The sequence below is a fragment of the Neopelma chrysocephalum genome, unplaced genomic scaffold (genome assembly GCF_003984885.1).
Source record: "Neopelma chrysocephalum unplaced genomic scaffold, ASM398488v2 Primary Assembly neopelma1_72, whole genome shotgun sequence".
Classification (NCBI taxonomy): Eukaryota; Metazoa; Chordata; class Aves; order Passeriformes; family Pipridae; genus Neopelma; species Neopelma chrysocephalum.
The window spans coordinates 4,964,477-4,977,806 of record NW_020897732.1 but is presented as its reverse complement, the minus strand read 5'-3'; positions in this window follow the sequence as shown (position 1 = coordinate 4,977,806).

Here is a 13,330-nt window from a genome sequence, read left to right as displayed (position 1 = left end):
GACTTGAGGAAAATGTGGGCCCATTGTTTAACAAGATACGGTACCTTGTTACACAGGATGTAGAAAGGGCTGATGTACTGAATGCCAGATGATCTCTCAGGGATCCCAGGTCCCAGAGACTATGGCAAAGGCTGGAGCAATGAAGATTTACCCTTGGTGAAAGAGGATCAGGTCAGGGAATACTTAAGCAAACAGGACATACACAAGTCCATGGACCCTGATGGAGTGCACTTACATGTCCTGATGGAGCTGTCATATATCACTGCAAGGCTACTGTTGATAATCTTTGATCAATTATGGCCACTGGAAGAAGTGCCTGAAGACTGGAGGAAAGCAATTGTTACTCCTGTCTTCAAGAATGACAAGAAGGACTCAGGAAGCTACAGGCCAGTAATCCTTCCCTCAACCCCTGGGAACCGTCATTCTATGAAAATTAGATGAGTGGGATATATGATATTAGTTTGCATCCATCCATTGCCAGTTCCCATGGTAAAATTCCTCAGTGCCAGCAGGAACTAGGTACTCCTCAATGGCAAGAAGGGTGGACAGCAGGACAAATTGCCCTCTCTTCTGGTGTCTGTTGAGAGGGACACATTTTCTTGCTGTTGAAATGTACTCTCAGTGCACTCTGAGGTCTGTGCTGAGGATGGAAACTGGTGACCCTCATGCTGAATGAGATCTTCCGTTCAAAAGTGTGTGGGCTGAGCTGCTTGTGACACGTTCTCATAGCTGTGTGCTAGTGCTCAGTGGAACCCACTGCCTGACAGGACTCACACACATCCTTTGGTGCATCTCAGGTTTAAATGCATGTTTTCTACCATGTTTCTTTTGCTCTTTTTTAAGCAGGACAGTAGAGTTTAAATCCAGCGTACTACCCTAAAACGAGCAAAACTAGAGAATCCATAAAAAGGCTTCAAAAACAAAAGGAATTATTTTTTGAAGATTGTAGAATGGTTTATAAGAACTTCATAGAGGTTCTCTTTGTAAAGGTCGTAATAAAGGTTCATTGATTAAAAGAAATTGGTTCTATTGCTCATAATAGCATCTCATTGATTGAAAAACATTGCCTGTAATGGTTTCCTCCAAAGCAGCATCTGTTATGTATTAACCTTTCAGCCTTCAGAATCATGGGATATGAATTTCTTGCTCAAACTACTGGTCAGATGACCCATCCATGACATTTAATAAATTGCAACTCTGCACATAGATTCAGGATTTCATAAAAACAGGGAAAAACACATTATAAGAAAGGCACAGTTTTCATGATGCCTGGTACAACTGAGTTCTTTATGTTAAAAGAACAAAATCATCTAAACTCAGAGTGTAAATTCTATTTCATTAAAAGCACCAAACAAATTTTAAGATAATCATCCAGGCTTTAATGGTAAACAGCAATGTAATGATTGAACATTGAAGGAAAGAAAGTCTGTCATGTCTAGTTTGTTAGGAAAAATCATACAAGGACAAGGCAGCTTTGATTTTCATGTGTGATTTTCAACTTTGAACTAGTTGAAATGATGTAGTTACCTATCAAACTTGCATTAGCTATAGTGTGTGTACATGACTATAGGAATATATTCATTACAGATCTCTACAGTAACTTTCTTAATATTTAAAAAGTCTTCAAAAATGCTGCAGTTTATTATTATCAGGGTTTATGAGAGAAAATTTGTATCAGAAAAACATAATAAGGATATTTTTATTAAAAATATTTGATTGTTTTCAGTTGATCTCTAAAATATATTTTATAAATTTGTTTTTCATTCTGCATAAGAAGCTACTTGCACATCTTAGATTGGGACCTAAACTATCTTTACTAGAAATGAAATACTGTGTGAGGAGGAAGATTTTATTATTAAAAGTAAAATTCCCTTCTTTTCTAATGAGACATGATTCAAAACAATTCACTGACTGTCCTGCTGTAAAGTTGTGGTATAAACAATAATTTAACCCTTAGAGATATTTGTATTTGTGACTCTACAGTATAATATCTGACACAAAATTATGTAGCAAACTATTGGATAAAACTGTTTATTAAACATTAGTCTTAAGAGGTTTACCAGGGGTTCAAGTTCAGGAGTTAAATGTAGTCTTACTTTAATAAAGGCAAACAGTATACAGACAGCTAAGTTTTAAGCAGTTCACAGATCAGTAGTGTCTGAGTCACATAAGAAGGAAAACCAACATTGTGATGTTGATGTGCCTTGGTGCCAATTTAATGGCTAGGACTGGTCACTGTGTACAAGAAGTAAAAGCATGAAAAACAAAGAAAGAAATACAATACCTAAGATATCACAGGAAATTTGAGAATATGAAAAAAAAGAATGCTAAACAAGGAGGTAGGAGGCATAAAAGTAGTGAAGGACTAATATATCCTCAAGGAGGGTCACTCAGTGCAAATTCTTGTCAAGTAGATTATCTGTGTGCAGCATAGCACAGAAACAGATAATATCCAGCAGCGTATCCAAGGCTCCAGATGGGAGCGGCAGGGTGCTGAGCTCTTTTAGAATCCTAAAGTATAAGGTCCAGATAGGCAATAGTGTTTTTATCCTAAAGTGAGATTTAGGCTGCTAAATCTAGTGGCATCAACCTGAGCCCAGTTCTCAACTATAACTTAATGATACCCATTCAAACTCATTAGTACCCACTTTACACATGAACATTTTCTGAGTGCTCAACGTTGTTCTCTGTATGTAGAATTGTCTCTTGAAAAAACTCTGAAAAATGTGATCATTGCATTATCTTAGTAAAGACACAGAAATTAGACATTTCTCTTACAAAGTCCTCAAAGGATTCAGTGCAGGAGTTGAGCTCAGAATCACCTAACACAAATCTGAAGATTAAAGTTCCTCAACAAAAGCACTTTGCAGTGGCTGTATCTTTTAATAGACAGCAAAGAAGGAACAGATTTGGAGAAAATGCTGTTGCTTCCCGTATTTTATAACTGTGCAGTAAGGAGCAACTTATTCTGTATCACCCTCTTCTTTTTGAGGTTCAGGTCCACATATCTCAGCTGTGAGAAGAATATTACTAAAGCTACCAGCTGTTAACATAGTCTGGATGTACGTCTAGCTTGCAAATGAGTCTGTTTTTCCTGTCATATAGACTTTGTTCCACTATGCAGGATATATTTCAAGATATCATAGGCCATAAGAGCACCTGAGGTGTTTGTTTCTCTGTATGCTGCTTCTTCGTGGGTAGTTAGCCTGCTCCAAGAATAATGTAGTCATGTTTCACAATGACAGTTTCACTTAAAACGAAGAAACAGTTTTCAGAAGACAAAATAGATTTGAACCTTCCCACTTTCCCTTATAACCTGTTGACTACAAGATGTGTTTTCACTAATGCTTTGTCCTGAAGGTTGTGAGTATTTGAGGATGGCAGGTAAAACAAGGAGGGAGAGGTGATTTGGTCTGGCTAATGGGCTAGTCGTCCTGAAAAGTAGGTAGAGTCAATCATTTTACAGAACACAAGTGGATTTTAAATGCTACTTTTGTGGGCAGATTGGATAAATCTTACATATTACATAATTTTTGACCTAAATTCTTTGGTAAATTGCACACAATAAAATTAATAATGGAAGTCAATTTCCACTCACCATTCATAAAGCTGGCCAAAATCAAGAAAATTTAGTGGTCTAACAAGTATATCCAACTTATCACAATATGCTCTCTCTTGAAAAGACTAAATCAGATTCTAGGAAAAGTGCCCACAGCCAGGAATCAGGGGATAGTCCTCAGAGAAACAGAGATTTATGAGTTATGAGAGCTTGTCCCTGGTTTATTAGATCTGCTTCTAACAGTAGTCAGCTTTATTACACTTCTTCATATCAGTTATCAGGATGGAAAGTCTTTTTTTTAGCATACATTGAGAACACCCTGTTTTCTACTTTAAACTGACTGGTCCCAGTCACTTATCAAGATTTCCTTATCACTTGCACTATTAATATCCCAGAGAGATCACTAGGGAGCTGTCAACCAGATTGACTTCACATTATAAAATTAGGACTGTGAAACACTTGTATAAATATTACAATCACTTTGTGCCCCTTAAGACAAATCTGCAACAAGCCTTTAATTCTGGACAATCATTTAGTATTAATTTGACTACAAACCAAATCTCCAAGCCTGGGATGATGTGCTGGTTTAAAAGTAAACTAGCAGGAGAAATGAACTCAACTCTCTATGATCAAGTCAGTGCTGGTTCCAGAGCACTGCCAAAGAAGGTACCTCCAATTTCTGAATGGCCAGCACAGAGAAGTGAAGGAGAAATTAAATAATTCCAAGACACTGAGTAGCCATGAAGGAAACAAGCCCATTTGCATCACGTGTTTCAGGAAGTTCAGGAAATTAATGAAGGTTCAGAGACCCCCCTGGGGACATCAGAGGAATTATGCCAAATTTGCAGGTTGCTTTGGGAAGGAGTTTCTGTGCATTGTGGCTTGGTACCAGAAATGCAATCCCTAGACTCCAAGTTAGAAAACAATATTTAATTCCAGTATTTAGAGAGCATAATTTTCTTGGTTAGTGTAAGCTCCAAATTTTGAGTCACAAGTGTCTTTTTGTGAAATGCTAGAACTGTGGGAACAAATCAGGTTGTTTTGATATACACATTTACTACAAGAATTTCAGGAAGAAAATGGAAACTTTGAAAATGTATTTTCTTTCTGTAAGTGAAAAAAAACCACTTGCTGAATATAATACCTGGGCATTACTTTAACTACAGGTCATCATTAAAAAGAAAATAAGTTAAATTGTAAACTGTTGGATTGTATGCAACAGTTGTATCCATCATCCCAAGGCAAGTGATTCATGTGGTTAAATTATTTCTTTGTTATATATTTTCACCTTTTTTCCAGGTTGAATGTGTCATATAACAGCTTTCAACTTCTGGATCCTTTAATAATTTCTTTTCTGCTAAATTAAAAGTTAATCTACGATCTAAACTACCTTTCCTCTGTAGAATAGGATGAAGACAGCTCTTAATCTCTTAGATAAATTAAACAGATGCAGAGTTTCTTTATATTATAGCAGGCTTTCCAGACTTTGAGCATTCTTGTAGGTCATTTCCTTACTGCATTCGAATTTGTTAACATAATTTTTGAAGTGTGGATCCCAGAACACAGTACTGTAATATACTGGCAACTTCATGACTGCACCATAATGGGCTATAGAGGCACTCAGAATTATCACTATAGGTATGAGATACACATTAAAATAAAATAAGTAAAAGAATGGTGAAATTTATGCTGAAAACTAGATCACAGGTTAAGTTGTGTCTAGGTTGCAATAGTTTGGGGGTTTAAGAAAGACTTGGATTTGATGTTGTTTCTTCAATATAAACTATAAATAACATCTAAAGAAAATCCCTTGGAATCATTAGCAACCGACAGATTTTAGGGACTTTTAATGTTTTATTGACAGTTTACTAAAGAAAGAAAACTTTGGACAGAGGATCATAAATAAACAGGTCCTTGTTTCTCACTATGGGGTGATCACAATGAATGATGGAAACAGATTTTCTAGAGAAACTCATATCTGGGAGGAAATATAACCAGAAATATTTTTGTTTGTATGTCTGTCTATGTCACTGGCAAAAAGAGTCAGTTACTAAATGTATATTTGTATACAAATGGGAAAGTTATTCAAAAGAAAAGTAATTTTCTTTTTTTTAAAACTTTTAATAAAAATGTTACAGACACCTTTATCCCACATGAAGTAATAAATTCATTAATTTGCCTGAATACTCCTAAATATATAATTGTTGTTTTTGTTGTTGTTTTTGTTGTTGTTTTGGTTTGAGCTTTTTTTTTTTTGGTTGGTTGGTTTGTGGTTTTTTGTGATTTCTTCCCCCCATACTCCCCTAACTGTGAGCAGTATTTTCAGCATGCATAGACTTTCTCATGTTAAAAACTGCTTTTATACTACTTGCAAGTTTTAACCGTATATTCAGGCAACTAATCTACTCATTCTCCATCATACTTACTTAATATTTTTATTCAGTTTTTGCAGTTTAGGGGGAAAAAAGTTTGTACAAAATAGAAAATGAGACGTGGGCATAACTTCACATATCTCTGAAAATATCTGGGACACAGCTGGTGTAGATAATGATTTATTCATTTTTGTATTAGCTAAAAATGACTAAATAAACTCAAAACTTTCCAAATGTCTTCTGTACTCTTTTGAGTGCTAAAACTTATAGTGTCCTACAAGTTTATGATGGGGTTTTACCATTCTTTTTTGTAACTATTAAGGTTACATTAAACATTATTGCAGAAAGTAGGCTTCAGAAATGTGTTGAAGATAAACCCTTGATTTTCCTGATAAAATAATCTGTTTGCATTTCACACAGTGTGCCCTCTTCTCTTCAAATGTATATGGGGAGCTGGGGTTGGTAAGCGAGCACTGCTAGCAGATTTTGTCTTTCCTCTTGTCTGGCAGAGACATAATTCATTTCTCTGGATGCCTTAACTTTATCAAAAAGATAATATTTAAAATTCTTTGGAACCATAACATTAATTTACTTCTGTATAAGTAATTCCATCTTGACATTCAGAACACAAATGGAACCAGCTTTCCTGGTGGTCTTATTTTGGAGATTACACCAAATATCAAGACATAATGGTCTAGAAATCAGACATGAATTTAACAAAACAGTAATACATTATATGGAGAATGTCAAACCGAAATTACGTTACATGTTCCTCCATCCTTATTACATTTCCTCTTTATAGCATGAACAGCTGCTTCCAAGGAAGTCAGTGAGAACACTTTCAATGAATGAATGTATGAGGGAATGAACAAATGAATGAATATATTTCTGCTGTAAGAATACCAAATTCAGGTCTTGTTTCTACTTTTGTTAATTTTAAAACTCTCATTGAGTTCAAAACTTCTCCCACCTTGCTCTGCAATCTTTAGCTGGCCCTAGATTTTATAGCATGCATATGATACAAAAATATGATAATAACTTATTAGAAAAGACATCATAAATTACTTAACTTTGGTTTATATTTCCCCTGTGTTCTGGCATCTTACATTAATTTGAACGAGCTGTGTTGAATTAAGGTGACAGCAGAAGAGGACTTTAGGACCTCCAGAACTGTCAAATAGGAAGAAATTGCTTTACTCTGATTTCATTTTAAGAAAGTAACATTATTATTTGGCCCCGAAGTATTGTGGCCATAAACTGATAAAATTATCCAGAAATGCCTTAGAGACATCTGAATATTCCCAGTTTGAACAGCAATATGCTGAGGAATAAATTTACATTTTTAGTAGCTTAGTTCTACTTTATATATCCCCTAAAGGGCAATGTTGTTCAATATACTTTGTTGAAGCAAAATATGGCTGTTTAGTGTGTTTATTTAACTAGCTAAAGCTCATTTGCTTATCTGACACTTAAAGACACTAATGCTGCACTGAGCTTTGTGTCACTTTTATGTTATTACCTACAGGGAAAGAAAAGAAATTCCACCTCTTTTTTGAAACCCTCTGCTAGAATAGTAAAATATCTGATCTCATGCTGAGACTGGGACCTCTCCATGCCTATAATGCAGCAAATGCTTTTCACATGCCATCAAAGCCTCCTTCACCCTCAGTGGAATAGCATGTGCCTTGCACGAATAGTGCTCATGGAGTGATCATAAAGAGTAGTCACAGAGCAAACATATGAAGGACAGTAAATCCCAATTTACAGCACATGAATGTGTATCCTGAGGCCTTCACAGTGCACACACCTTCCCAAACAGGCAACCTGAGTCAGCACAGTAGGCGTGGCCTATCTCTGCAGAACAGCATTGGGTATGTTCATATTAATTCCCAGGTCCTCTTCCTTCTGCAGATGAGCAGTAACCAATGGATGGTTTTCTAGGAAACTACTGTTACTATTGATAAGTAGTGCCCAGAGGATTCAAGGAAGACTGGGCTATGCTTAATCTTAAAAAGCAAGTAAGTAGAGATAGTCCTTATCCAGAAGGATGTCTCATCACGTTATAACAATAATATGTTATAATGTGAGCAAATAGATGCAGTTAGCTCTGGAACAGTGTCATTGTTGTTTACCTTAGTAAAATGAGAACATTTTCGTGGTAGAATAGCATTAATTCTGGATGGATTTTACCTTTGCAATCCGTATCCTGCAGAAACCTCCACGCACACAGGAAAGAATAAGTTTATAAAATCTTTACTACCTTATAATACAATATTTCTATTGCTAGAGTTTTGTAGAGACTTGTTCATGCTTACTGGGAGTATGAATATACTTGAGAATGCATCTATAGAAGCCTTTAAGGTACAGTGAAGGCCTGTAATTTAATATGCTTTGGGCTAAATGTGGCATTCTTTTAAATTTATACTTAGTGTCTTCCACCACAATGAAAAATCTCAGCTGAAACAAGAGAGAAAGTACTATATTTAGTTTTTAACATTTCTCACTTACTGTGTTGAAACATGCTGAAGTCCCCAAATTCTAAGAATGGCAATTATCTGTCAAATCATGTCCAACAGATTCCTAAAATATTTGATTATACAGAATAGAAGAGCCTTTCTCATAGGCATCTATGCTAGTTTAGGCTGGGGTGGAGTTAATTTTCTTCACAGTAGAAATGTATGGTGCTGTGCTTTGGATTTGTGCTGAAAGTAGTGTTGACATAGATATGTTCTTGTTATTGCTGAGCAGAGCTTACACAGAGTCAAGGCCTTTTCTATCTCTCACACCATCCCACCAGCAAGAAGGTTGGAGGTGCACAAGGGGCTGTGAGGTGACACAGCTGGGACAGCTGACCCCAACTGACCAAAGGGATGTCCCACACCATACGGCTTCATGTTTAGTATATAAAGCTTGGGGAAGAAGAAAGAAGGCAGAGGGACATTTGGAGTGATGGTGTTTGTCTTCCCATGTCACTATTGCATGTGATGGGACCCTGCTGTCCTGGGGATGGCTGAACACCTGCCTGTCCATGAGAAGTGGTGAACTAATTCCTTTTTTTACTTTGCTTGTGTGCGCAGCTTTTGCTTTACTCGTTAAACTGCCTTTATCTCAACCCACAATTTTTCTCACTTTTACTCTTCAGATTCTCTCCTCCATCCCTTGGGGCAGGGAGGTGAGTGAGCAGCTGTGTGAGGCTTAGCTGCCAGCTGGGGTTAATCACAACAGCATCTTGAATACTTAAAAACTTATCCCAGCATAGTTACCCTACTCTCAAGTTTTATCTTTTTTTTTTTTCCTGTAGAGAAACATTTCCCATAACTTATATTTCCTCAGAATGTTCATTTTGGCAAACAGAAAGACAAATCACCAAGTACTGTTGCCATGAAGTACCCATTCCACTAACTTAATGTTTTTTGGTTGCAGTCTATTCATTACCCGTACCTATTCTCCCCCCTAACTCCCAATGAAAGACAGCGCACTTCGCTGCAATGATCATGCAGGACATTTTGAAGAGCATCGTTCTAGACAGCTCTAATCTTCCAAGTCCTTCATGTCCACTTGGCAGATATATCCTCCAGGATCCCTCTTTACGTTTCACAGATGTTGGGTGTAATGAAGCAGACAATGCACAGAGCACATAATGATGTGTCCTGTCATGTGGCATCACTGCTTCCGTATCACTCTTCCAAAGTACTGACACTTTAAGGTCCTTAGGGTAAGGTTAAATGCCTCCTTAGTCTTGGCCATCAGCCAGTGAAAGGCTCCAAATTACATGAAGGCAGGGAGTAAACTGGACCTTCAAAAATGATTGATGGTCTTACAACTCTACTTGTTCCCTTCTCTGCAAGGCAAAGTATTTTCTTTCTCATTCCAGCAGGCACGCAGAAGGATGAGAGTAATCTGATCACATATAGCTATTTGAAATGTAAAGATCAGTGTTTGAACTGATTTCCCTAGAATTGTTCCATGGTTAATGAGTATCTAGTCTCTAGTACCAACAGTTCTGGTCTCCACTTTTTCCTATCCCTAGACCTGTTAACTAAGTCATATATTTTTCACACCAAAAATTGAGCATGTCTCATTATGATTACCCAGATCCTCCTTCTAACCCTTCTTATAGATAAGCATCACATTTGCCAGCCTTCAGTGAACTTGAACCTCCCCAGTTAGCCAGAATGGCTGGTAAATGATGGAAAGTGACTCAGTGAGCATCATTGTCAGCTCCCTCAGTACCTTTGAAGGGGTCCCATCTGTCCCCATAGACTGGTGCAGGAGTTCACCCCTTGAATTATTTGGGCTTCATTCAGCTCCCCATTGATGTCTTTCAGCTCAGGGGGCTGTGTACCCTGAAAACAGCCTGCCTTGCAACTGAAGGCTGAGGCAAGAAAAGTCATTGAGAATCTCAGCCTTTTACTCATCTGTTGTCTCTGTGTTTTCCCACCACATCCACTAAAGGATGGAGATTGTCCTTAGCACTCCCTTCACTGCTAATGTTTTTATATAAACATTTTTATTGTCTTTTACAGCAGCAGCAAGATTAGGATGTAGTTGGGCTTTGGCCCTTCTAACTTTCTCCTGCATAACCTCAAGACATACTTGTAGTCCTCTTGAGTTGCCTGTTCCTTCTTCCAAAGGGCATAAACTCTCCTTCTGAGTTCCAACCATTCAAGCCAGGCCAGTCTTCTTCCCCACTGGTTTGTCTTTCAGCACATGGCGATGACCTTCCCCTGCCTTCAGGATTTCCATTTTGAAGAATGTCCAGCCTTCCTGGAGTCCTTTGTCCTGCAGAACTACCTGCTGAGGGAATCTGACAATCAGACTCCTAAACAGGGCAAAGTTTGCCCTCTGAGAGTCCAAGGTGACAGTTCTGCTGACCCCCTAAAAGAGGGGTCTGTTAGTTGTGAGATAGTTTCACTTTGCAGGACTTTCTTATGGAAAGGACAGTCTTTTGACAAAGCTGTGTCATAGTCAAATGTCCAGGGAAGAGGATCAGACTGACAGAGTATCTGTTTCTTTATGTGTGAGAGTATGTGCTCAACATTATTGCTGTGGTCTTATAATACTCTGTGTAGCATACAATCTCCTTTATATTTTGAGTATTCCATATGGTAGATACTATGCTGCCAAGCTAATGGATACTTGGAAAGGACTACTGGAGTTTGTGGTATTTTTACTGTCAGTTGCAGCATCTCTGGTCTGCTGGCTAATTGTTTAATATAGGCTGTACATGATATATTATAAAAAAGGACACAATGATAGCTGAATTTGAAAAAAAAACAGAGGCATGTGGATGTACCAATTATAAAAAAATCCACCTTAAGACTGCATTACAGTGGTAGTAAGAGCTTTCAGTTCAATAACATTAAATCAATGCAATTAGAGAGAACAAACTGGATCAATGTGACATCTTGGTGAAGACATGGCCTTATTGTTCATTGCTAGAAGAAAAAATCCTTTTGAAAGAACTATTCATTTAACTATTGAGAAAAGGAAAAATATATAATTGGATAAAAAATTCATGCCTTTTGTTCTTTACCTAGAAGATTATTAATAATTGGCATGGCAATTATGTAAACAATCTCAGAACTTTCCATGTGTTAGTGCCAGTGATGCTACTTTTATTCAGAATGAATTGGCTTCAGAATAAATACAGGAGAAAATACATGATATTCTTGCGATTAATAATTGTGCATAGTTTCATCACACTCCTCCCCTCCCATAAAATTTTTAAACATCTTCTTTCAAATTCAGGTTCTGTCTATTGATATTCTATCTCAATTCTACATACAGTCTTTTTCTTGAATCATTTGCAAAATATTATGTGCAATTTTCTGTACTTGGACCGATATTTAAAAAAAAATCCAAATTGTTCCAAAAATGGTGTTGCCCAGGCAGTTTTAGCCTCTGAAGTCTTTGCTTAGCAAATGGTTATTCTTACCTGCACGACATGAAATTTCTGCACAAAGGAATCATTCTTTTTGGAAATGACCCTGGTTACAGATTCCTTAGCTTTAGACATATAACTGTAGGTAAAAGCATCTATTTTCCAACGGAATCTTGTGCAGAAGAAACTCTGCTAGAGAAAACACCTCCTGAGCAGTATGTATGCATGCGTTCATGCATCTCTCCAGATAGTGAAAAAGTTGGTTTGTCACCTCTGCTTTTTATAAACATAATAGAGCTTCTTGTGACCACCTTTTTTCATAAGAAACCTGGAAGTATGGTGCCAAACCTTGCGTTTTGAATTTTCTTTTTGAATGAGCTTAGTCTGAAAGCAACTCCAAGTTTCATTTATTACATAGCTTAGCTCCATGAGTCCATTCTACCACTATAGCTAGGCTAAACCTGTCATCTCTGTTTCACAGGCAGTTTGAACCCTCTGTGGGTACAAAGACCATTTTCACTAAAGTGACTAGCAAGAGGGCTGTCTCATGACATATGGTGCAATAATATGATCATTACCATCAGGACAGAGGGGGTAGATAGAAACTGCTATATCCTGTATATCCTCCCATCCACATAGAGACAGATTTTTACTCAGGCATTCCCTGAGAGTGCATTTGAGCCTATATAATGCATAGAGAGAAGCCACAGATAAGCTTGTAGAAGAGAAAAGTAATGGAAAGAAATTAATTGCTGTTTTTTGTTCCCAGCAAGTTGGCTGTAGAGATGGAACAATTATTTTTTGTACTAAAGAGGACAAAGGGAGCAAAAAGAAGAGAGATAATGAACAAAAATTGCAGCAAGGGAAATTCCAATAAGATATAATTAAAAAGTACCATGATGCAGACGGTGAAGCATTGAAACAGGTTGATCTCTTCAAATTAGAAGACCCATAACTGCATTCGACATATTCCCGAGCCATTTAATCTAACTTGAAGTTAGCCCTGCTTTGGACTGGGGACTCCAGAGTTCATGTTCAACCTATCCAATGATGTCATAGATGTTTACCCACCCCTGAAAGACAGCATAGATATAGTCTACTTATAGGAGAAGATTACAACATCTAAAGCAGCAGCTGTAGCACTCTGCTTCCCACTGCTTCTAAACACTGACACACAGAACACACCACAGGCCAGTTTGCCACAGGATTGAAAGGCTTAAAATCTTTTATTATCACTGTTTGATATATCTGGCATCCCTTGTGACAGGATAGAAAAAATACGTGCATTGTGCATCTTTTCTCTAAAAATTTGTGTGCCTTCAGACCTTTGTACAGCTTTTGGAGAAAAGGAATTGTATACAATGCTATTCAACATTTCTCTAAATTTAAATTTCAAGGTGCCATAATACTGCTGTTTAGGTATGTTATGTTCTTGAATAAGCTTGCAGTATATTTGAACATGGTTAGAAAGGTAGTTTATGACATTCAGCACAAGATAAAACAAAATTATGAATT